The 26,421-nt window shown below is 37.7% G+C and overlaps 1 long non-coding RNA gene across 1 annotated transcript in view; it reads right to left on the bottom strand.

Moving 5' to 3' along the window:
- LOC143661293 (uncharacterized) overlaps positions 1–26,217 on the bottom strand; it is a 30,081-nt gene extending 3,864 nt beyond the window's left edge. The window contains exon 1 of the long non-coding RNA XR_013164489.1: positions 25,956–26,217. This is a non-coding gene — a long non-coding RNA (uncharacterized LOC143661293). The remainder of the gene's footprint in view (positions 1–25,955) is intronic.
- Between the last annotated feature and the right edge of the window lie 204 nt (positions 26,218–26,421).

Below are 26,421 nucleotides of genomic sequence, written 5' to 3'. Positions count from 1 at the left end.
AGGGGACCAAAAGAGCTGTTTGGGCAGAGGGAACAGCACCGAAAAAAATCAAGGAACATGAGCCAATAGTTCTGTGGCTCAAGTGCAGGAGGTAAAAGGGGGACATAGTAGGAGAAGGACAAATGTAGAGATGGAAAGGGCTCAGATTGCCATGATAAGAAGTTTGGACACAAACCCTCGGGCAGTGGGGAGCTACTGAAGGATATGATCAGATTTGCCAAGAAAGACCATATTTTAATAAAACACACAGTAGCTGTAATATTACCTCCAGGGTTGGAAAGTCATTTTTTAATACTGTAACAAAACGTAATGGCAGGTTTACAATCAGCGATAGCAGCTTATATTACTCTATATAAAGGACATTTCTTTCCCTCCTTGAATTTTGCTCTACCATATTGCTTTTCCATCTCAGTTCCATTAATATTTACCAATCCTTCCCTTCACCTTTCATGTTCTACTTCTTTTTCTCGTAAGTGATATCAAAGCTAAGGTTCTATGAGATTTTCATACAGTTCCTGGCCGTGGTTTCCGTTCTTTTCAGTGATTGTTCCAACAGAGGGACAGTACTTTATTTCTCTAGTCCAAATATCATATTGTAAACAAGGTTGCGAATTAAGCAAAGGTTTTCCAAGGCCATTTAGACCACCCTCATTTCCTGGTTATGGGTTCAGATTCCAGAGGCTCGTTCAGTCCAGATTTTACAGCAGTTTCTGCGATCCTCAGGCTGCTTTCAAACCCTTAGAAATAGAGAGCCAAGTAAATCTTTCAAAAACATTTTCTTCTAACCTTATTGGGAGCTCCTTAATGAGAATTTAGGTTCCTGTGACACACACACATACACAAAGTCTCCAAATAAGTCATTCCATATGTAGCACATTTCAGGGATCTTAGCAAGCAGGGATTCCCCAGAGTTAGGCAAGCTCCAGAAATTGGAGTTAAGGCTTTATTTTGCCTTAAACCGTTAAGTATGGTTTGATGACAACTACTGGTCAACTTGAGCTTTGCTCTAATTTAGCAGTCTGACCCTCCTTGACCTTCACAAGAGATGCTATTAATGGCCAGTGAGCTGGTGTCCCACAGTAAAGAGAATTGTCTTCCAGGTTATTAGTATAATTTAGATGTCATTGTCTGTTTACTCTTACAAACCATTAGCATACTCTGCTTCTTCCCTCCACTAAATGCCTTCAGTTATTTCTCCCATTTGGAGGCATCCACCTACAGATTTTGTATTTTTTCCAGGAATTTGCCTCTGATAAAACAATTTTCAAAACTCAGCCTAGACTTTGTTCTACTTTTACAACAGTTCAATGTAATTAAAACTCTCCAAACAGACACTAGGAAATCATCCCTGATATTTATCATCCTTTTTCTTTCTCAGTTTCCTCACCTAATAAAAAGATGAGTCATTAAATCTATTTAGTTCTATGTTCTGTGATGTTAGGCAGTTCTTTACACTGCCCTGACATAAAGAAACCTATTTTAGACTAGAGATATCAGTTTTAATAAGGCCTAAATCTCCTGATTTAAGCGTTAGCCCCTACAAATCTCATCGTTGTAATTGTTACTGGTAATCTTTTAATTAAAATCTGTCTAATTCAATCCAAAAGTGATATACAATGAACATGTTAGGTTCTTATTAATAAGTATTAAAATAGCTTGTGGCATAATGAACATGAGTGATGACTAAACTGCTCCATATTTTTTGTTCCATTTGTTATTGAAAATACTCATTTTCCCTACCCATTCAAAAATTGATTAGTACTTTTTTGATATAATAATTCCTGCACATTTGCTTTTGGATTCTATTTGTCTCCCAACATCTGATTCTTTATTTTCTATTACAATCTGTATGTCATAAAAGAAATTAAAGATATGGCAGTTATCTGTATACAGATTATATACATAATCAGTATATGTAAGTAAAGTAGAAAATTCATCCAGACCCCATATATTTTGAAGGGTTTTGGATGTAAAAATAGATCAATTCAGCTAAATAAATTTGTAAGATTAAATCACCACTTAATACTAGGCTGTAATACTATACTGTGTAGCCTACCCAAGAAAGGTATTACGGGAAGAGAAGAATGAGCATTTCCCAAAATTATTTGACTGTTCTGCTACTGGGTAGACTGATTATATAGCAAAACAGTAACAGACCCCAATCAAGATGGCAGAGTGAGTAGTTTAAGGCTCCATCCTGCCACAGAAGCTTTGGACAACAAGCAAGAACTGATAGAAACATCTTTCTCAAAGCTCCAGAAAACAGTTATAAGAATACAGTTCTTATGTGCACTAGTTCAAGAAAACTGTAATTTAAAAGCAGCAGGATCTCATAGAGCCCTGGCTGGCCCCTTTTCCAACTCCTTAGCAGTTCGGCTGAGCTGACCTGTGCTCCCAATGCAAGTCCTAGTTTCAGAGGGCACACAGCGACTCTCATGTGAACACTGGGAGTATGTGTGTCTGGTCCTTCTGTCTGGTGGCAGCCTGAGAGACTGAACAAGGATACTCATTGCAGGCTAGCCTTCCCAGAACTTGACATGCATGGTGAAGGCAGTTTATGGAGCTTTTTTATAGAACACTGTGGAAGAGCAGTAAAATTATGGCTGCCTGGGAAAAGGGATTGCTGGCTGTAGGACATACAGTTCAGTTCCTGGGACCATAGGGAAACTGTAACCTACAGAAAAGAGGGCATGAGAGGGCATTCATATCCATGCAGATGGGGAATTCCTATGGCCAGGCATGCATGCTAAAGTCAAAACTCATGCACAGAAAGGATCAGAGCAGTCCCTATGATTTGTCTTCATGTTATTCTCTACACTCATTTATGTATAAACTGTAAAAGAGAGCACTCATTCAGGTCACTCTGCAAAGTCTAGGTAACGTATTTTTTTTTTCCCTTCATTTTTTGTTAGCTCTTGGCAGTCAAGGAAAGTGTTGTTATAAAACTAGCTGGATACAAGCTAAGGAACAGATGCCTTAGAGTGTAGATTCCTGCATTAAATTAAAATTAAATTCCACATTAAAATATCAAAATGTCAGTTTTTAACAGGAGATTGCAAAACATACAAGTGAACAGGAAATGATAGCCCACATGCAAAGGAGAAAATTAAAGGATCAGAAACCATCAGAGGAGGGCCAGACATGGGACACACCAGACAAAGACTTTAAAATAATGGTCCCAGTTATGCTAAAAATACTAAAGGAAAACATGGGCAAAGTACTAAAAAAAAATGTTATGTGATAGATGAACTCAAAGAGAATATCAATAGAGAGACAGAAATTATGAAAAGGAGCCAAACATAAATGAAAACCTCAGAAATCCTAGAAGAGTTCAACAGCAGATTGGAACTGGCAGAAGAGTCAGTGAACTCAAAGAGAAGATAATTAAAACTTATTTAGTCTGTGGGACAGAAAGAAGAATGAGGAAAAGTACAGAGCCTGAGAAACTTGTGGAACATCATCCACCAATATACACATTGTGGGAGCCACAGAAAGAGAAGAAAGGGGCAGAGAGAATATTCAAAAAAACAATGGCTAAAAATTTCCCAAATTTAATGAAAAACATGAATACTCACTTCAAGATACTCAACAAACTCCAAACAGGATAAACCCAAATAGACCTACACTGCAACATATCACAATCAAACTGTCAAATGCCAAATGAGAGAATTCTGAAAGCCACAAGGGAGAAGCAACTGTCACATACAAGGCAGCCTTGATAAAATTAAATGCCAATTTCTCATCAGAAACCATACAGACAGAAGCAGAGGGAAGACATATTTAAAACACTGAAAGGCAAAATATTGCCACATTTTCTATATCTAGCAAAACTATCTTTCAAAAATGAAGGAGAGGGCAGGCCATGGTGGCTCAGCAGGGAGAGTTCTCACCCGCCTTGCCGGAGACCCGGGCTCGGTTCCCAGTGCCTGCCTGTGCAAAAATAAAAAAAGATAGAGAGAACTATGTGATGACACTGTGGGCCTGTGAGCCATTGATTGTACTTCAGATGGATTGTGTGGTAAGTGAATACAGCTCAATAAAATTCCATTTTAAAAAATGAGGAAGAGATTAAGACATTCCCAGATAAAACAAAAGCTGAGGGAATGTGTCACTGCTAGACCAATTCTACAACAGATGCTAGAGAGTTCTTTATGTTGAAAGGTAAGGACAATAGATAATAGATTGAAGCCACAGGGAGAAATAAAAATCTTCGGTAAGGCTAACCATGTGTATAAATAGAAGTGCCAGTACTATTCTATTTTTGGTCTTTACCTCTACTTTTTACTTCCTAAAGAAGATAAAAGGAAATAAAATGTAATGATAAACCAGTGGCTTTGGAGTCATAATGCATAAGCATGTAATTTATGAGAATAACTATATAAAGGTGGTGGGATGGAGGGAGATAATTTGTGTATACTACTGAAGTTAAATTGGTATCAAAGCAAATAAGATTGTTATAGATTTAGGATGTTAAACACCATGTCAACTACACAGAGAATATGCAGGACAGAAATTAGGGTACTAATTGCCAGGGGCAGAGAAAGAAGGGGGATTGGGAGTTAATGCAGAATGGGTGTAGGGTTTTTGATTGGGGAGATGGGGCAGTTTTAGTAATGGAAGGTGATGAGGGTGCCATAACCCTGGGAATGGCCTTAGTCCCACTGAATGTTATGCTTGGAAGTGGTTAAGACGGGAAAGTGGAAAGATGGGAAAGTTGTATATATGTCCCCACATTTTAAAAAATATTAAGGAGCAACTAAAGATACAATTATAAGTGAACAACTAAAGATGCAATTATAAGTGAAATACGCAATCTTGGACAGGATCTAATAAGGAAAAAGAGGCTCGAAGGGACCATGTTGGGACAAAGGGGAAATTGGAATATAAATCGTATGCTTTATATCGATGTTAAATTTCTTGAACTTGACAACTGCAGTTGAGGTGGCTATGTAAGCGAACATCTTCTTCCTTAGGAAATACACATAGTACTATTAAGTGTTCAGGGAACACAATATATAAAAACTACACTCAAGTTCAGAAGATGGGTTGAAATGGATAGACAGTCCGATAGATGAAGAGATGGTGGATGGATAGATGGAATGAAACAGCAAATGTGGCAAAATGGGGATCTGGATTTCTGGAGAGATGATGGTATGTTGGAGTTCTTGGTATGGGAGATTATATTATTTTTGTATCTGTCCTATAAGTTTGAAAGTATTTCAAATTAAAAGTTTAAAAAATAAACCTTAATAACAGTCTGGGCAATCACCCTAAACCCTAAACCTTCTAACAAATTGATACTCTCTATCCCTTCTTACAGGGACTGGCCATCATCTCTTCTTTCTTTTTAAGAACATGTGAAAGATCCTTATTAATCTTTAACTCTCTTTCTAGTGACACATCAATTATACTTTTAGTTCCTTTTTGATCTTTTTGACTATCTGGCACATTTGACCAGTAATGCACTTTATAAAAGGGAACATTTTAGCTACATGATGAGGATTTGATTGGAGTCCCTCCCTGATTAATCACTCCCCTTCATTCCTAATTTAGGCTTCTCTAATACTTTTGCCATCTTATGGCAAAGCTGATATCTCTTCCCGTTGTGTTCCTTAGGAGATGATCGCTATAGTTTCAGGGGGAGGGGGAGAGAGTGTGGAATAGTCTGTGTTGTCTCTTTTTTGCAAATTATAAATATCTTTTAACTTTCTGAGATTCTTTTTTATTTGTAAAATAGATCCTAAGTACAGGTTCCCCCAAAATAGCTTGTGCAATAAATTCATTGAAAATGTTGTTTTTTCTTAACTGGGATGAAAGACATAATTGTCTAAAAGAATTCTCTTCACTCATAAATCCTTCATATTTTCTATAATCCATTTGTCTTACTATGAATACTGGGAGTTATCATAGGTCATCTGTAACTGATTGACTTATGTATTATATAATTCTAATGACAATATCAAATGTGAAGGAAAAGAAGAACTGGGAAGTCCATCAGGATATTAACTATGTAATTTCATTTCAAATTGCCTGCCAGTTCATGTTTTCCTCTAGGCATCAGTGCACAGTAGAGCGTTAGTTCTTTTGAAGATAGATATACCTCTTCAGAATGGGTCAGGTGGTACTGCCTGGTTATAGAACATACTAGAGATTTTTCAAACCTTTTGGAAAGTCAATACATACTGAACACAAGAATAAAATATGAAGTTATGTGACTTCTGTAAAGACAGATGATACCGCACTGGATATTTCAAGACCCCAGATCCATCTCTGTTTGAACTGGCATATAGAGTTCAATCTAGTGAGCATTATAGGGCACTTGATACATAGCAAAGTACTTTTGTGTATCATATCTCATTAGATGTTCACAATTGGGAGATAGGTACAATTGTCATATTCACTGTGCTGATGATGAAATAGAGGCTCTGAAAAGATATGGAATCTTTCTCAGTCACGGTTTAAGCACCTAGTAGAGCTAGCGCTCAAACCAATGTCATGATTCCCCAACTATGCTCTTTATCCCATTTCTGAAGGATTTTGTCCCTCAGAAAGGTCTATTATAAGAAACAGTATGTCATATACTACTACATGTATGGTGCAAACTGTTAAGTGCCATATAAATATTTTGGCAATATTATGACAACTCTGCATGCCAGTCCAAACATATACATGTCTGAACCTCAGAGAGGCCCAGTGCCCCATTTTCTATTCTTTACAGAATTCTCAAGTGCTCATAATTTTGTATTTTATTCTAATATTCAAAGTCATCTTGGTCGATACTGTGCTGAAAGCAGTGCCTGGTATATGGAAAGTGCTCAAGGAAAATTTGTGAATAAATGAATGGATGAAGGATGTTGACAGTATCCCTGGTTCTTGTTCAAAGGAATGGATCTTTTTTTATAAAGACACACTCCTTGAAATGCAAAGGCTGAATATGGCAAGCCAGAGTAGAGTTGTCCCAGAAAGTCTGTGTGCAGTCCTGTGCTCCCTCCTGCCCCGGCATCCACTGACCCCATAATTTGGCACAAACCTCTGCTGAGTCCTGGGCCTACTCTGCTCCTAGCTGGAGGGGTCACAGGACAGCCTCACTAAATATGTTCCCTCTTGTCTGTTCATGTAACCGTTTCCAAAATGGTTTCAAAGGCATTGCATTTGAACCTCAAAACAATTCTGATAGGAAAAATCCCACATGCTTGCACCTTGCAGGAATTCTGTTTCTTGGTCTCTAGAGCCCTTTTCAAATCTGATTCTGTGATTCTAAAGAACATCGTGTTTCCTCATTTGTGGATTAAAAACATGCACAGACTTCCGGAGAAGATGGCGGCTTAGTAAGACACGTGGGTCTTAGTTCCTCCTCCAGAAAAGCAACTAAAGAAACAGAAACAATACGAAACAGCTCCCGGAGTCACGACAGAGACCAAAAAGACAGCGTACCCCATTCTGGAACAGCTGAACGGGCAGGGAGAATCTGCTGCGGTGAGCTACCCGAGGGGCGCGCGTTTTCCCGGCTGGGGTGGCTGGCGTCTGGGGTCCCCTCCACGCACGTGGCTCCCCGGTCTGACTGGGAACGTTGGATAGCGGGGCCCTCCTGTCACGCTTGGCGTCTCGGGCCAGCTGGGCAATTAGGACCGGCACTTTCCCAAGCCGCGGCAGCCAGCGACCCCCGCCTCCACGCGCGGTTTCCCGGGCCGACTGCCCCGCAGACAGACGACCGCCACGAGCGCCACCTACTGGGCAGGAAAAGAAAAACAGAGCCCAGAGATTCCACAGAAAAACCTTTCAACCAGCTGGGTCCCACACCCAGGGAGATCTGATCAAATGCCCAGACACCAGCAGAAAATAATGGATGACGCTCGGAAAATTGAAGATATGGCCCAATCAAAGGAACAAACCAATAGTTCAAATGAGATACAGGAGCTGAGACAACTAATGCTGAATATACGAACAGAAATGGAAAAACTCTTCAAAAACCAAATCAATAAATTGAGGGAGGACATGAAGAAGATATGGGCTGAACAAAAAGAAGAAATAGAAAATCTGAAAAAACAAATCACAGAACTTGTGGGAGTGAAGGACAAAGAAGAAAAAATGGAAAAAACAATGGATAACTACAATGGTAGATCTAAAGAGACAGAAGCTACAATTAGTGAACTGGAGGATGGAACAACTGAATTCCAAAAAGAAACAGAAACTATAGGGAAAAGAATGGAAAAACTTGAGCAGGGAATCAGGGAACTGAATGACAATATGAAGCGCACAAATATACGTGTTGTGGGTGTCCCAGAAGGAGAAGAGAAGGGAAAAGGAGGAGAAAAACTAATGGAAGAAATTATCACTGAAAATTTCCCAACTCTTATGAAAGACCTAAATATACAGATCCAAGAAGTGCAGCGCACCCCAAAGAGAATAGACCCAAATAGGCGTTCTCCAAGATATTTACTAGTTACAATGTCAGAGGTCAAAGAGAAAGAGAGGATCTTGAAAGCAGCAAGAGAAAAACAATCTGTCACATACAAGGGAAACCCAATAAGACTATGTGTAGATTTCTCAGCAGAAACCATGGAAGCTAGAAGACAGTGGGATGATATATTTAAATTACTAAAAGAGAAAAACTGCCAACCAAGACTCCTATATCCAGCAAAATTGTCCTTCAGAAATGAAGGAGAAATTAAAACATTCTCAGACAAAAAGTCACTGAGAGAATTTGTGACCAAGAGACCAGCTCTGCAAGAAATACTAAAGGGAGCACTAGAGTCAGATACGAAAAGACAGAAGAGAGAGGTATGGAGTAAAGTGTAGAAAGAAGGAAAATCAGATATGATATATATAATACAAAAGCCAAAATGGTAGAGGAAAATATTATCCAAACAGTAATAACACTAAAAGTTAATGGACTGAATTTCCCAATCAAAAGACATAGAATGGCAGAATGGATTACGACCCAGCAATACCACTGCTAGGTATCTACTCAAGGGACTTAAGGGCAAAGACACAGACGGACATTTGCACATCAGTGTTTATAGCAGCATTATCTACAATTTCAAAGAGATGGAAACAGCCAAAATGTCCATCAACAGACGAGTGGCTAAACAAACTGTGGTGTATACCTACGATGGAATATTATGCAGCTTTAAGACAGACTAAACTTATGAAGCATGTAATAACATAGATGGACCTAGAGAACATTATGCTGAGTGAGTCTAGCCAAAAACTAAAGGACAAATACTGTAAGGTCCCACTGATGTGAACCGACATTCGAGAATCAGCTTGGAATATATCATTGGTAACAGAGACCAGCAGGAGTTAGAAACAGGGTAAGATAATGGGTAATTGGAGCTGAAGGGATACAGACTGTGCAACAGGACTAGATACAAAAACTCAAAAATGGACAGCACAATAATACCTAAGTGTAATGTAACTAGGTTGGAACACTGAATGAAGCTGCACCTGAAATATGGTTTTTTGTTTGTTTGTTTGTGTGTTTGTATCTTTTGTTTTTGTTTTTTTCTTTTTCCTTTTTATATATATATATATTATTAGTATTATTATTTTAATTCTCTTCTCTATATTAACATTCTATATCTTTTTCTGCTGTTTTGCTAGTTCTTTTCCTAAATCGATGCAAATGTACTAAGAAATGATGATCATACATCTATGTGATGATACTAAGAATTACTGAGTGCATGTGTAGAATGGAATGATTTCTAAATGTTGTGTTAATTTCTTTTCTTTTTTTTGATTAATAAAAAAATTAAAAAAAAAAAAAAACATGCACATACCTGTCATGCAAATTGCTTTACAATAGCTTAAAGCTGAGAAGCAAAGGCTATTTCTTCTACTAGTTTTCTGCATATCTTACTCTTGATTTTAGTTTTAGATCATATTTCTAATTGTTTCCTGATAAAAACACCCAAAGCCTCCAAAAGAAAATTATGCACACATCCACACATTTACATTCACAGTCACACACTCATGCACATATATGGACGTTATCTGTCTTTCTCTGCATGTATGTTTATGGCTAGACATCATGGTTAGACCTGCAAACATGGACATGTCTACCCTGCGTTTATACATAATACCACACAAGAAAGCTTGTATCTTTGTAACTGAATGAGGAGTACATATTGGTATTGAAATTTTATGGGATGGCTTCTTATTCTATCTAGTGTGTATGTGTTTACCTGTTCCAAACAAGATTCCCAAAGTTCCTGGACACCCACGTGCCCTCCAAGATAGTACGGATTCCTATATGTGCAGTAAAGGCTTAAGCATATTATAACTCTTGGTATTTCCCAGTAGGATAAATTTGTGCTTACCCCATCATATTTTTCAACTCCTTTTAAAATAACTGAGAGACTTAGAATGTTTTGCATAAGACTTCTTTCATAAGGCTTTCTTTGAGAGAAAAGAGAAAGAATCCTTTGATGTAAATCTTTTTTGATGTAATCCTTTTCTAATATTAATCTTATTCACTCTATGGCAATCTTTAATTACCATTTGCCCTTTAATCTGACCACGTGTGGGATTTGGGGAGGGGCTGCCACAGTAATGTGACTTTGGTTGCATGAGCAACATTTTTCCTTTTCCAGTAAATAAGAGTATTGGGCCCTAACTATTCCAAGTCTAAAAGGTATACTTTAAAGCCCAAACTCATCAAGATGCTATTAAAAATATCTCTAGTACCCCTTGAGTCCACCGTAGGGCATGATTTATGTTATGCCCTTAGTAGTAGTAGTAGTATCATTATAACATATTCTTTGCTGCTTTATCATTTATAAAGCACATCCTTGACACTGGTCATCCATATTCCTTATTCACTTGAACCTAACAAAAGCCCTGTGAAGTAGACAAGGCTGGCAATAGTATCCTCTTTGTATGGATGAGAAAACCGAAGCTAAGAGTATTTAAATTATTTGCCCAAAGTCCTTTGTGTCAAAGCTGACTGTCTAAATTAAGCCCCTGGAATTAAGTGCATTGCACATACCTCTGACCTTTGCAATGTGATTTCACCAAGCAAACTTCTATGGGACCATGCAACCTTTCCAATTTGGAGGACCTATATTGGGTAGTGGATTTATTAGCAAATGTGTTATTGCTGTCCTAGGCAATACCTTCAGCTAAATATTGTAACAATGATCCAGTGCAGGAGACTTGTCTTTTGGGAAAATAAGTCACCAGTCTTGGCTCTTTTTCAGAATATGTAGTGTACAGATGCTTTGTGCGCCTTAAAAATGTCTATCTCATGTTACAACATATTAATAACCTTGTGATGTAGTTTAGAGTGGATAATATTTTCTCAATTGTATTTATGGGCATATTTGGCCATGGAAAAATTAAATGACTTTCTTAGATTCATGAAGATGGGTGACAATCAGATCAAGAAACCTATAGTATTCTTTTCTTCATTCAAGTTATTTTGTACTCCACCACACACTATCGTTGGGATAACAATTACCAATTTTAACCACTTACATCCATCCAGTAAGTGACTGAAATTAAAATGGCCTCTTAAAATTGGTAACCCTTGATCTATGTGCAAAACTAGATTTCCTGAAAACTGGCCTTAATCATCCATGAAGCCTAAATGCTTGCTGATTGGCTAATTGGTTGATCTTTCTTGAGGTCAAACAGGTAAATGCAAAGCTTGAAACAAAAGGAGGAGAAACAATGCATTAGTTTGAAATAGTCCTTTATTCTTAAAGCACAAAAGATTGAAGTAACCAAAACTGAATTGAATTGAAGCACATTCTTCCAGGATAATTCTTTAAAAATTAAAACATAACACAGTCTCAGCAATAGTCAGGTAAAATTATTCCACAAGAAATAATCAAATGCCAGAACCTGGCTTTTTATTTAATTTCAAAATTCAGGGTCTGAATTTTCCCTTATGAGAATGAGAAGTGCTTACTGAGAGGAACTTCTAGATATTTTAATGAATTTGTAGATACCTTATTTAAGTTCTGAGTATAATGGTGATTTCTTTCTGTGGGAGTTTTTTTTTTTTTTAATATTTTTATTGACAAAACAACATACAAACGCACAAACATTCTTAACATACAAACATTCTAGACATGGTGTGTAATCAGTGATATGTGATACTTACAATATCATCACATAGCTGTGCATTCATCATCATGGTCATTCCTTTGGACATTTGCATCACTCCAGAAAAAGAAATACAAAAGAAAAAAGAAGAAACTCACACATACCATACCCGTCACCCTTCCCTCTCCTCGACCGCCAACATTTCCATCTACCCAATTTATTTGAACCTTGGTTCCTCCTATTATTTGTTAATTTTTTGTCCATATTTTATACTCATCTGTCCACACCCTAACTAAAAGGAGCATCAGACACAAGATTTTCACAACCACACTCACACTGTAAACAAGCTATATCGTTATACAATCAGCTTCAAAAAACAAGGCTGCTGGAACACAGCTCTACAGTTTCAGGGAGAAGCTCCTCCAACACACCATAAACTAGAAAGGGATATCTATACAATGCATAAGAATAACCTCCAGGATAACTTCTCAACTCTGTTTGAAATCTCTCAGCCACGGAAACATTGTCTTATTTTTCTCTTTCCCCTTGTGGTCAAGAAGACCTTCTCAATCCCATTAATGATCCCAGTGTAAAACAAACTCATTTCTATATTTAATCTTTCAAAACTTCAAGTGCCAAGACGTTGAAATAGTTGGGTAATACATTCTAAGAATAAAGGATCTTCTCAGATCCTCCTTTTCCTTATTCCCCTCTTTCTTTTTAAATTTCCCACAGAAAAGGATTAAAGTTATTCAGGTGCCCACCTTGCTATGAACCCATAGGAGAGCTAGAAGAGACATGGTGGGCCAACACAAGTTTTTAAAATCAAGCTGTCTTATATAATGAAATGAAGCTTTGGAGTATGGTAAGAGCATGGAATTAGGGTGAGAATGGCTTGAGGTGGGCTCTAGCACTGCTAGCCCTGTGGCTTGGGCAAACCCTAGGAACTATGAGCCTGAGCTCTCTAATCTGGGATGCGGGGATAACAACCCCTGTTCATAAGGTTGTTATTGGGATTAAATGAGATGGCACATAAGAAACCACCTAACGTAGTGTCATAGAGTAGATAATATTCATTTTATGTAACAACCTAGGAGGAACTGGAAAAACATCTAACATCTCTAACTTCCTAATCAAGTTTTTTATTGTTGTTTTTAACTTAATTTTTATTACAGTTTTCTTATAAAACTTTAAAAGGCAAATAGTACTACAATGCCTTTAACAAAAACCAGAGCCCCTTATCCACCCGTCTTCACCCCACATCCCTTTTCTCTATCCCTTTCAACTCTTTTAGAAACTTTTTTATGGCATCTATCCCTATTTTTACAAATAGCATGCTTATAATTCTGCTTGGTTTTTTTTTTTTAGTTTTCATAGTGGGTATTTTTATCATGAAATGAGATTTAGCTGTTTTACTATCTCCCCCCAACACATATCTCCCCTTGTCCTCTATTCCCGGTATAGCTCTGACAAATACCCAGTATTTTCATTTTTATTACCAAGAAAATTTCATTCACTGCTGAGCCAAATAATAAAATCATTAAATTTCTTTTCTGAACACCATTTCTTGTTATTTGCATTTCTTTCTTTTCATTGTTGTTGCTTCCATTTGCTTGTCTTTCTATCTATCTGGATTTACCCCTACCAAAGCCACTCTGTCAAACGCATCTTAATTCAGTTTCCCCAAATCCACCTATTTTTTTCTAGCCATAATCCTCTTGGAGTACAGTCCTTCTGTTCCAGTATGAAATGGTTGTTATCTCCTGCATATCTGTGCGTCAACCTGGCACCTCCTTATCCATCCTCCTGTGAATTCCTCTGCCTCTGTCCTGTGTTTGGTTCCCTATTCCTTGGACCCCATATTTTCTGATGTTTATGGAACATATTTTCCAATAGCTTCCTGAGAAAGAATGAATAGAAGGTTAAGTTTTGAGACTTTTATATCCTTAAAGTCTATTATCCTACTCTCACAGTTGATTAAAATACTATTTTTCCCTCATGATATTGAGGTATCCCCCATTGTCTTCTAGATTGCACTGACTTTTTAAATCTTATTTATAAAACCTGTTTTTCCCTGGCTAGGAGCTTATGGAATCTTCTTTTTGTCTTAGTCTTTGGAAACTCCACAAGGCTATATTTTGTAATTGTCTACCTTAATGCATTCCAGTAGCCCCTTCAATTTGTAAATTTATGTTCTGCAACTCTGGGAATTTTTCTTTTTCATCTTTTGATCATTTTCTCCCTTAGGTTCTCTATCCTCTTTTTCTGAAAACCTTCACAACTGGCCATCTAATTTTCCTTAATTTTCCCCTGTTTTCTCTGTTTATTTTCCAAGGGATAACCACAATGTCATCTTCGAGTTCTTTATTATTTTTTCATTTTTTTCCCTTTCATATCTTCATATTTCTAATAATTCTTTGTTGTTTTTTGAAATGTCCTTTGGAATAGTCCCTCTTCTTTTGTGCATGGGTCTTCTCTGTCTTTCAGAGGCTGATGGTTATACACATTCCTTTTGTTTGTCTAATAGGTAGAGCCCAGGGATGCTTCCTTTATTTGATGATTTTGTTAGTTTCTGTCTTTCATGATAGAGGCTTTCCTCAAGTCCTGGTGACTCTTGGAAGTTATATTTTAAAGTGAGGTACTAAAATACAGACTGGAAATTCTTAGTACTAAGTACTTAGTACAAGGAGGGACTTGTTGGCAGGTGGTCTTTTCAATCTTTGTTCTCCCAAGATTATTGGTTTTCCCAATATTTTGTTGGTAAATCCCCCCAAATCAAGATTATTAGGACTTTATTTGGTGCTCTTCAGTATTCCTAAAGAAAAGCCCTCCAATGTCTCACCTGGGGATCGTGCAGAGTGGGGTGGTGGTGGACAGGGGTAGTAAATTCAGTGATAATGTGGATATTCTAGCAGTTGAAAGAGGTAAGGAGCATGGGGGATCCCACCAGTCAGTTTGTAGACTTCCACACAATCTGCCTGTTTTCAGTTTGGTACCTCACCCATTCTTATGGCTGTGCCTCAGGACCAGATCCTTTAAGGTTCAGCTTCTTAAAAGAATAAATCACTGGTCTTGTGCTGGTTGAAAAGGAATAGTTAGCTGGCTGTGTGGAGCAAAGGAGGAAATCTGAGGGTCTGGCCACTTCCTTTAAACGCTTTCCATCAAGTGTCCCATGTACTCTTGACCCCACAACTCCACCTATATCTCAGCCTTCAAAAGTATCTGCTGCCTCTAATTCTAAATTTCTCTAAGTTTCAGTAGAATGAACTGTTACTTGTTGGCTTATGCCACCCATTTCCTCCCCCTTAACTCTGAGCATTTCCCATTCTGCTATGACAGTTACCATTTACCACTCATCCATTCTCTTTAAAGTTCCAAGATTTTGTTAACATTCCTCAAATTAGTCCCACCTCTTTCTCCATGTTCTTGTCCTTCTGAGTTATACCTTTTTTGTTCCTTTTATGCCATTTTAGGAGACTATTTGAGAAGGACCAGGAAAAATGTATATGTTTAGTCTTAGACATTTGGCCTGAAGTGTCTCTGAATCAGTTTCCTTCTCATTCTAGAATGGATGTCATCACCCCTTAACTGAGGCAATGATCAACTTCAGAAAGAACCAGGTTTACTTCCTTTTCTCATCCTAGGTGTGGGAATCAAGACAGTGCCTTCACTGAACTACAGTAGGAAGAGGGAAATAGTTAATGAATTATCACTGACTCCTGAGGAGGCTATTACATAGCCACCCCTTCTATTACCACTGAAATTTTTAAAAATGTTATGCAATATGCATTAACAATGAAGGTAAGACAGTAAGCAAAAGTTGAAAGCAAAATGAGTACCTATTAATGGCAAAACAAATTAAAAAATAAAACCCCCAATGAATAAGAGCTAAACTTTTCTGAGAAAAGTCATGGAGAATATATGATATCTAATGATGTTTTATTTTATCTTACTTATCCAGATTTTTTTTTTAGCCCAGATCAGGTAAAATACATGCATACACACACACACACACATGCACACACCAAAAACCAAAAGTAAAATTGCTCCTAACTCTGAGTATTACATAATCCAAGAAAAAATAGAAAAGTGAATATTTTGTCAGAAAAGTTCGGATTTTCGCACACCTACTACGTGTTCAGTGTTTATAATGGTTCATAGGAAAGAATGAGGCTTAACCTCCTTTAGTCATTTAAAGCCTCATCATTATAATGACTCGAGGATAGCCAAATCTAGTTAATGTGCCTTTTTTGATTCTATGGAGCATATTACAATCTGTGCCAGATGCAATTAAAGAATGGTTCAAATGGCAATCTGTAGAGCTTTGAAGATATCCATGGGAAATAGACTGTTGAGCTGTTCATTACCATTGCAATAGATTAGAAGTGACATTTGCTTAAAAAAAATAAACCTCATCATTCTGATCAATTAGGGCATTCACACTTGTCATACTTCAGCTGCACAATTGTTGACACTATTTTTCATCATATGATGGCTATGGGAAAGATACACAGTACTTTATAGATACCTTGTAATATCTCTGCTTCCACCCAAACTAAAATCTTCAGGCATATGAAGGATAAATATGCTGTGTTAATGTAAAGAGGTTAAAGAGAGAGAGCAACCCAGTCTCTGACGGTAAAGAAGGAATGAATTGAAAAACAGATGTTGAAACCAATAAAGAAGAAATATGAAATTTGTATGGGCTGCTTCATTCTCCTAACTGTTAACATCACTGAAACTAATCATAGCTATAGGATAAGAAACTTTTATTGCCTGTCAGAAGTTCTCTCTTGTCACTTTGACATCCAGGAAAACTCTCTTTTGTAATAATTTATTAAAAAGACATTTATATTGTCATAAATATTGTAGCACAAAATTTTAACTATTAGATTTGCATCACTTTTTCCTTTCTGTGATATGCTCTAAAAGTGGAGAAGAAAGCATTTCCTTATATTGTTTTCCATTCAGTTTTAAAAGCACTTTAGATGAGTGGAAATATAGTTAGGAATCATTTCTGTTAGTGAACAATTAGCTCTTCAAAGAAAATGCCACAGTTTAAATTTATGATCTTCAATTTTCCTTTGTAACTTCAACATTGAAGTTGCATAAGGAGACCACATGCGGACTTGACACAATCTGGACTCAGTAAGTCCTAGAACAACCTAAACTGAAACACCTGAATTCATATCCTCAGCCCTCTTTCTTTCTAAGCAGAAGCCCAGTCATCCAGGCACGGGTAATGTGTTTAAAGAAATTCAAATGATTTAATTAGGGGTTGGAAGTCAATATTGCTAAATTCTAGGTAGACTGCCACTACAGATCTTTTTTTTGGCATGGGCAGGCACTGGGAATCGAACCCGGGTCTCCGCCATGGCTGGTGAGACCTCTGCCTGCTGAGCCACTGTGGCCTACAGATCTTCTTTTAACTCAATTTTTGTTTCGGTTTCATTTCCTCCCAATAATCATTTGTAAATATTGGTACCTGATAAGTAAAAAGAAACTGTCAAGGGATTTCCCCCACCTTCAACATTTCTTCCTCAATAGTCCTTATTTCATGCTCAAGACCCTGTTCTCATCCCATTTTTCTGAGTTCAGGGTGAGCTGTTGGTAGCTAAGGTGGCAGAAATAGGGTGAGATTGGAAGTTAAGATAAACTGTGTGCTTTTGTTATACAATATAAAGCAAGCGCATATGGCAAAGAAGGGAAAATGTAGAGAAGTTAATTGCTGTAAATTACTGGAATTGTTAAACCGATAACAGAGTAACCACTAAAACCCATAACTCTTTGGGTGTTGCATTTTTAACAATTCTGCCGAAGATGCTAATGTAGCACCTTCTGAATCAGTGCTTTTCCAAGAAGACTCGAGTTATAATTTATATCTATCAAAAGAAAGGAAAAACACTACAGTGAATATATCGCCTGGTTTCATTTAGGGGGTGGTTTGGTTTAATTCGGGCTGCTGATGAGTAGTTTGGTCACTTTTTCTTACTGATTTTAACATAACTTAAGGACTTTACAAAGTAAGTGACATTTTGAAAATACTGATGGCTAATAACCTGGCTTTATGTGTAAATTTGTAGCTCTATAGCACACATATTTCCTTTTAATTTCATTATTCTTGGTTAGTTAGTTACAACCTGTTGTTTCAAACTAAATTCATTGTCTGTGATGGGCTTTAAATGCTCAATATTAATTCATTTGCACAAATATTATTAAGGTCCAAATTGTACTGTCCCTATGCAAAATGCTAGTGATTTGGACAGAAACAAGCCCTGGTTGATTGCAAGACAAGTTTGAATGAAGACACTCTATATATAGTGGCAGAAGTAAACATGTGCCACACAAGGAAGGAGTAGAGGTAATAAGGAAAGCCAGGAAACATTTTGGAAAAGATGGCCTTTGAAGGAAGTTTTGAAAGAGTCAAATTTTCCTGGGAAAGCAAGAAGAAAGGAAGGCCATTTAGGGCCCAAGAAAAAACAGAAGCAAATATATAGAGGTGTGATTATCAATGGTTAGTTAAAGGAATGGGCTAGTTTGGTGAAGGGAGAGGGTCTTTGAGAATTTTCGGAGTAGACAAGACTGGAAATGTGATTTGGAGGCAAATCATGTAGGTATTTGAATGCCATGATAAAACATTTGGACAGTGAAGGAAGAGATTAGCCCATTCTTCCCCTGTGGTGTAAGAACCGTGGTTCTCAATCAGCATTGATTTTGCTCCTCAAGGAGTATTTAGCAACATTTAGAGATATTTTGATGTCTAAGGAGCCCAGGGATGCTTTTAATTGTCCTGTGATGCACATGCCAAGCCCCCACAACAAAGAATTATTCAACACCTAATGTCAATAGCACCAAAGCTGAAAAACCCTGGTTTGAGAAGATATTTCTTATGACAACTTGAAGGATGGAATAAGGGGATGCAATTGGGGGCAGAGAGGGCTATTAGGAAACTAAAGTAATAGTCTACGAATGAGATAAGAAAGACTAAATTAAGGCAGTGGAAGAGGGTCTGGCGTATTGCAAGTGCATATGTGTAAGTAGGTCAATTTGGAGAAAATTAGATCCAACCAGTGACTAAGAGGAAAAGTTAGCTGTGAAGTCAGAAAGTAGTTCATGGACCACCCTTATGAGAATTATCTATGGTAGTTGTTTAAAAAAAATCAGATTCCTAAGATCCTTCTTTCCTTAAAGATGCAAATATCTGTGAGCAAGTAACCTTAATGTACATATTTCACAAACTTATAGGATCGTTCTTGGCAGCGGTCTTGCCTCAAGTCATTGACTCCTGAACCTATTTTTTCATACACCAAGATGCTTTCAATTAACTTCTAGACTGTCATTTTTAAAAAAATCACTTAAATTAGAAAGATACATGTTGCCCAGCTCTTTGAAGGAAGGCCATAAACCAAACACATTTAGGGTGTTGCAAAAAGCAAAGGACTAGCTATGTCTTCTATGTATAGGACCTCTCTGGGGTGTTTACGTACCCATGTCTCTCCTGTGACAAGGACTGCCTTTGCCACATGTCACATGCACACTTTGCCCCATGCTGGGACCATTGCCAGTTCTGCCCCCACTTGCCTGCTCAGCACATTTTCAGATGAATGGTTAATTTAGCTCTGCATGCTTTCCCAAGATCACTGCATACCAGGGTGAAATCAGACATCTGCCTTGCAGACTGGTGGGTTTTATTACACTTTTCTACCAAGAATATATGCCAACATGTTATCACAGAGTTGTCTCTGGGTGGTAGTCTGGATTAGAGTTCATATTTATTTTCTTTTTGCCTGATTGTTCTCCAAAAGGCCCTCAATGAATTAACAACACTTAGTTAATAAAGAAAGAATAATCTAACATAGCTGTAAAATAAGCAAGTTGAAGAGTATAGGTTTTGGGCACTGTTTTGCAGAGGATCCTTGTAAAGTACACCCAAACACAGGCTTCCTAGGAAGCCCTTCAACATAAATGGCAAAGAATGGAGACCAAAGGGGACCCATTATAAAAGTGTATCTTTATTTTTCTTGAGATCTCTAAATTGTGTTTTTAAATACAACCCAGAAAGCAATGACCCAAATGCTGAAAATCAAGTTTCTTTTGATGGCTTACCTTGAGTGAAACATTAGGACATCCAAGACCTATGGATCAGTGATAAAACTAGCACCATTTACAAATGCAAATTAACTTCTAGGATTCTGCCCCTGTTATAAACAGAATGTTTCAGCCCCTCCATACATGTTCTACCAATTCAGCCCCTTTCCAGAGATTAAAAAAATTGTATCTTAAAAGCCAGCAAACTCTACCTGCCACACACGTGTGATGTAATTGAAGAGCGCAGACTTTCAGGTCAGAAGAGTTGGTTTTAAGTACTGGCTTACCTGGTGGTGTAAAATCTTGAGCAAGTCATGGGCCCTCTCTGAGTGACAGGTTCCTCTGTCACAGGATTTAGGAGGAACAAACGATGCTACCCTTGAGAGAAGGATCTGTAACTTCTGAAGAATCAAGTTTTTGGTATCTTGTGGTTTATATGGTTTTATGGCTTGTTATGTTTCCCAGCTGTACTGAGAATCCTTCAGGTCACTTCAGAGAAGGCAAGTTTATTGTGAGCATAGACATTGACCGGCACTGGAATGGGACAGTTGCCACAAGACCACTCTCCCCACCTCTGTGTCCCTCATAGGTCGCCTGATATCTCCCCATAAACAGCACGTCTGCTTCTGTCTGTGTGTATGCTACTGAGCCCTCTGTCAATGCACATGTTCTTCCCTCAGTTTCTCCTTGTGCAGGAGTGTTGTTGCCTATTTGGAACTCTGTCTCAAGACTTCTCAGCATTAATTCCCCATGTTCCACAGCTCTTTTTCACTAACTTTCCAAGTTCACATTTCCAAGAGAGGGAATATTGTTGGTCAGCTTCACTTTAGGGGCCAACCTGTGAATGTTTTGCTCTTGAGTCAGGCACCACTACAGGTCCACTGGTCTATGTGGCTTTGCCCATGAGGGCTAGATGTGGTTATGGCATCATATATAGAATTAAAGTGGCCAGATGTGCGTAGATAGACATTGACTGAAATCCAGAAAAGTACATTGGCTTGAGTAGTTCTCTGTAACTCCTGGGTTTATTGTCCTTCTGTGTCCTTTTGAAGTTTCTTTCTGTTATTTATTGCATTGTGTGGTATAGACAGCACGTATGTACAGGAGTGTTGTCTTAGAAAATGGGCCACAGTTTAAATGGTATCCATTGTAAAGCAGAGTCACCACTCACTAAAAGGAAGGACAAAAGTCAGGCTTCATTTTCCTTTTCTTTTATGGAGAAATCACTGGGAGTAGTTGCCATGACCTTCAGCTGAGCATCCTTGCACAATCACTTGGTAAAATATTTAAGCGAGAACTATATCAATAATTCAAGGTAGACCTCATGCGATCAACAGAATGGAGTGGAGAGATGCAAGGGTGGGATCATGGGTTGAAGCTTAAAACTCATTTTAGGGACAGTGATGTGTTCTAGAATACTCAAAATTTCTTGCTAAGTTTGAAATTTTGGTGTCATTCTGAAGAAGTAAAGTGCCTGAATAGCTAATGGAGAAAACAGAAACCAGTGGCCTTATCTGAGGCTTGAGGTCTCCACATCTGTAGTTTGCTGATGTTCTAACCATTAGAAATGGAAAAGAAAGAAAACCAAGATTGACTTTAGAATTCCATTTCCAGCCACTCCAAACAGATTGGGCATTTTTTTTGCTAAAAGATGTTTTTATGTCAGCTCTCCCCACTGTGGCACTTAGCAGACTGATATGCAACTCTGCTACAAATATGACAGACCAAGGAGCCCCAGAGGAAAAAGAACTCTTTCTCTTCATCTGGTGATGACACCATATGCATGCAACCTAACCAACTAAAGCAAGAACCCAGTCATGCCAAGAGATTAACTTCATCTGTTTGGTCAACTGACTTGGCCTGACTGAACTGTGTGGCCAAGAATCTACCTGATAATAAATCATCATTTTATTCATTGATATGATCTCTTCAATATGTGAGCTTTTAATTTTTTGACTAAAACAGACACGTTATGTTCTGGCTAGGAGTAATTTCTTATAACTTAGCAACTTGGTGATAATGTTATTTCCAGAGCATCCTTTATGATTAAGATAATTCAATCAATTATTAGGAAGACACACTGAGTGCCTTTATATGCTAAATATTGTAAAATCACTAAGAGGTCAGATGAGAGGCACACCCTACTGGCAATGTACATGTAACTTGGCCAAAGGAATTAGCAGAAAATTTCAAGAAAGAGTAGAAAACCTGTGACCAAGGTAGGCACAGTTTGTTCTAAAAGGAATATTTCCATGCCTGGTTCACATTTCCTGTGACTACATCTCTGATGTCTCTCTAAGTAAATTAATTTATCGGTGATGGGTTTTGTTGTCACTTGAGAGACAAGAAACGGAAAATTCTAAAGGAAACAATAGAAATGGCCAAAAGCACCACTGTGATGTCACCTTTTATTACCCCACAGAGGAGATGTAATTATTCTGCTAAATCCGTATTTGCTATTTGAGAGCAACAAATTAAACTCCACTAATCTACCTCACTGGATGGTTCTTACCAAACCTAAGAGGCTTCAATTATCAAAAGCTTAATAAATTTACTAATCTGCATTAAATGAAATCCTTTACAAAATCACCTTGAAACAATGCTGAAGTCATAATCAGCCTGCCTGGGGCCTACAGCCTGCTGTGGCTCAGCCCCAGAAAGCACCCTATCATCAAATTCCATGCTACTTAAATGTTGGAAAATTCCTGATAGTTATTAGTTTATTTTAGTGACATTAATTCATGTAGTTCTTTTTTAATCCAACTAAAATGGACACTTATGTGTAAAGCAAGTAGGAATGTAATTTAAAACTGCTTAAATTCAGCCACCTATGTTGATGTGAATATTTTATTCTGCATATGGCAAGCCAGAACCATAGCCTAACCAGTCCTGATATCGCATTCTTGAAAAATCCAGTTGTCATACTGTTCAGCATTCTTAGCCACAGTCCCTTGTGAGGGTAGCATTCTTTAATCTGCAAAAGAAGAAACTGAGGCAATGGAAAGATTTGTCTCCAGTCACAGTCAAGAGAGTAAACAGGCTGCCACTCCATCTCTACTTTCTATCGTAAAAAGTACCAGTGTGGGGGAGGGAGTGCAAGAGTAGTTCACTGGTAGCATTCTCGCCTGCCAAGCAGGAGACCTGGGTTTGATTCCTGGCCTATGTACTTCCCAAAAACAAAACAAACTAGCAAACAAAGAAAGAAAAATAAACAAAAAGTCAACAAATGGTACTGCAATAATGGGATACTCATATGGAAAGGGAATGAAATGTGACCCCCACCTATTCAGCATACAAAAAAAAAAAAAAAAAAAAGTCCCAGGAGGAGAGGACTCTAGAAAGAAGGTCACTAATTGAGTAGCTAAGGATTCACAGAGATGCCCTCCAAGTCACTCGTGTTAATATCTGGCACAAGAGCTCAAGTCGTTAGTAACAATTCCTGATGGACTCATCAACTTGGCCTTACGTGTTAAAAGGTGAGCAGCAGCAGGGCAGACAACTGTGGGCTGTGTGCATCTAAGAACACAAAGCAAAGGAGCCGTAAAATTAAGCCGGACAAAGCATTTCAGCATTTTGTCCTCTATCTCTTGAACTAATATATCATTGAAGCCTGAACAGGGCATACTCAGATACACACACACACATGCAGACATCAGCTAAAATCCACCCCTTCAGGACTCTGAGGTCACAATTTAATTTTTTTTAATTATACAGCATTTTTAATTTGGGTAAAATAAAAACTAGCACAGACATCATTGAAAAGCTACCGAACAAAGAAAAGTTCTCGTCTTTTCTCCTGTTTTCAATTATGGTGACTAAAATGATTTTTTCAGGTAATCCACATCAGTCATTTTTTCCTAAGGCTTGAAAATTTTTGAGGAAAGGGGAGGAATAACTTGATATCTACATTCGATGGGAAAAGATAATTGCTGGACAATTATAGTATTTAACAAATGGCTGAGTTTAAATAATGGCATCTGCTGACATTAGGAAAAGACTTTGCCTACCTCCAAAATAGCATTTGACAATCTAGAACTTTCCTAAGATTTTCTTCCATAGTCCATGAAATATTAACTTGAAGGCCCAGGTATTCAAAATGGCAGAACTGATCCATTGTCCTTCAGCTGTGTTAAGAAGCACTAATGTCAAAAGAAGGGGAAGTGAGGGGAGTTAATATATTTTAGTTTTCTTTTCTTCAGTGTTTTCCAACATGTTATCTGTAATGTAGATTGTGAAAGCAGAATTTGGAGCCTGTCTACCAGATGCCAACAGAAAAAAGCCACATGTGTTTGTGTGAACATGTCTGTATGTGTGAACTAATGTATCATTTAAGCCACACACATGCATGTCACAGTTATCAGTCAGCCAGTTCAGTGGCAAACTTTAAACTGACAGTTATATTTTGCCTAATATTTTTTTAAATCTTTTTTTACGTATAATATAACATCTAAACAAAGCAAAGAAAGAAAAAGCAATAGTTTTCAAAGCACTCTTCAATAAGTTGTTACAGGACAGATCCCAGAGTTTGTCATGGGCCACCATACCATCCTCTCAGATTTTTCCTTCTAGCTGCTCCAGAATATAGGAGGCTAGAAGGAATAAATATTTTTTTTATCATCACAATAGACTTTTTTTTTCTTTTTTGTGAAAAATAACGCATATACAAAAAAAAACTGCAACTTTCAAAGCACAGCACAACAATTAGTTGTAGAACAGATTTCAGAGTTTGGTATGGGTTACAATTCCACAAGTTTAGGTTTTTACTTCTAGCTGCTCTAACATACTGGACACTAAAAGAAATATCAACTTAAAGATTCAGCAATCATATCCACTTGTTAAACTCTACTTCTCTGTGTACCTCCACCATCACCTTTAATCGTTCTATCCCGCTCTTTAGAGGTGCTTGCATTTTGCCCAATATTTTTAAGACAGTTCTATTGGCACATGGCATGTTAGGAAAATAGAAAAGCATCTTAATTCATCAGCAGTTGAATGATCTATTTTCTTGATAATTGCATGATATTATCCATTCATCTAACAAATGTTTATTGAGAGTCTATCAGATGCAAAGCATTGGAGGTTAGGGAAGAGGGCAAAAAGGTAAAGTAGATATGGACTCCATTCAAAATGAGCTCAGAGTGTAGCATGAGAATATGCGACAACTGCACACTGTAGTTAGGATGGGAAGTGTTAGTGGACAGACAAAATCGAAATGGATTGCTTTTTTTAAAGGGTCTTCATCACAAATAGTTTCAAAAGCATTGCTCTTCAACCTAGTATAAACTAGAAAGCCAACTCATGGTCTTTATCCATTTTGTCCCTCCTTAGCAACCACACAGCTTTGTGCAAGGTTGGCGTTCAGCAGATATTTTTAAATAAGTGAGGGAATTAATTAAAAGTAAATGAGAGCAGCACTGATTGCCCATTTTCAAGTTCTCAAGAGCTCCAACTAAAATCTACTTCACTGAAGTGGAATTAGAAACTTCATAACTAAGCTTTAGTTTACCTTTTATTCTTAATGATTTTTTTAAATCTTCTACCTTTTTTTTGGCATGGACAGGCACAGGGAATCGAACCCATATCTCTGGCATGGCAGGTGAGAACTCTGCCTGCTGAGCCACCTTGGCCTGCCTTCTTTCTTTTTAACTGTAAGTACAGAGAGGTGTTTTCTCTACTTGGTTCTCTCCTGGGAGATACAAGATTTGAGCAGTTCTAGACATACAAGCCCACACTTACCCTAGGCAGGCAACACTCAAGGCAGAATCTCTTATATACACAAATAATTAACACTGGGGTCTGAAACTGGACAAAATACATACCCCCATGAACATGGATGTAGGTGCCACATTTGATGACTGCTCTTCATTTTCTGCGGCCTTGAGTAGAGCTCAGATTCAACAATAATTGACATCAGTACGCCATGTGGGAAAGAAATATCTGTTCAAACAAACAAAACTGTCCTTTTTTGTGTGTGATAGGCAATAAGTGCTACAGTTTATTATGTGTCTTTATCTGCAGTGACATTTTTTAATAAATGAATTTGAATTTTCCTGTTAAAGCTGTTCTAAGACAGGAGCTAACCATCACAGAGTTAGGTATTTTATGTGTGTTTTATGATGTTTCCCTTTACAGTTAAGTCATAAAGAAAAGCCCCTTTTGAGCATTTTTTTCTCACCAGCTGAAAACAAGGTATCACTTACCTGGAGGAAGATGATCTTGTACCTAACTGACAAAGGGACCTAAGATCTCTTACAGACACCGAGTTTGGAGTTTGGATTAATAGGT

Source organism: Tamandua tetradactyla, chromosome 2 (assembly GCF_023851605.1).
Source record: "Tamandua tetradactyla isolate mTamTet1 chromosome 2, mTamTet1.pri, whole genome shotgun sequence".
Classification (NCBI taxonomy): domain Eukaryota; kingdom Metazoa; phylum Chordata; class Mammalia; order Pilosa; family Myrmecophagidae; genus Tamandua; species Tamandua tetradactyla.
The sequence above is the reverse complement of the archived record's forward strand: the minus strand, read 5'-3'. Positions and strand labels throughout refer to the sequence as shown.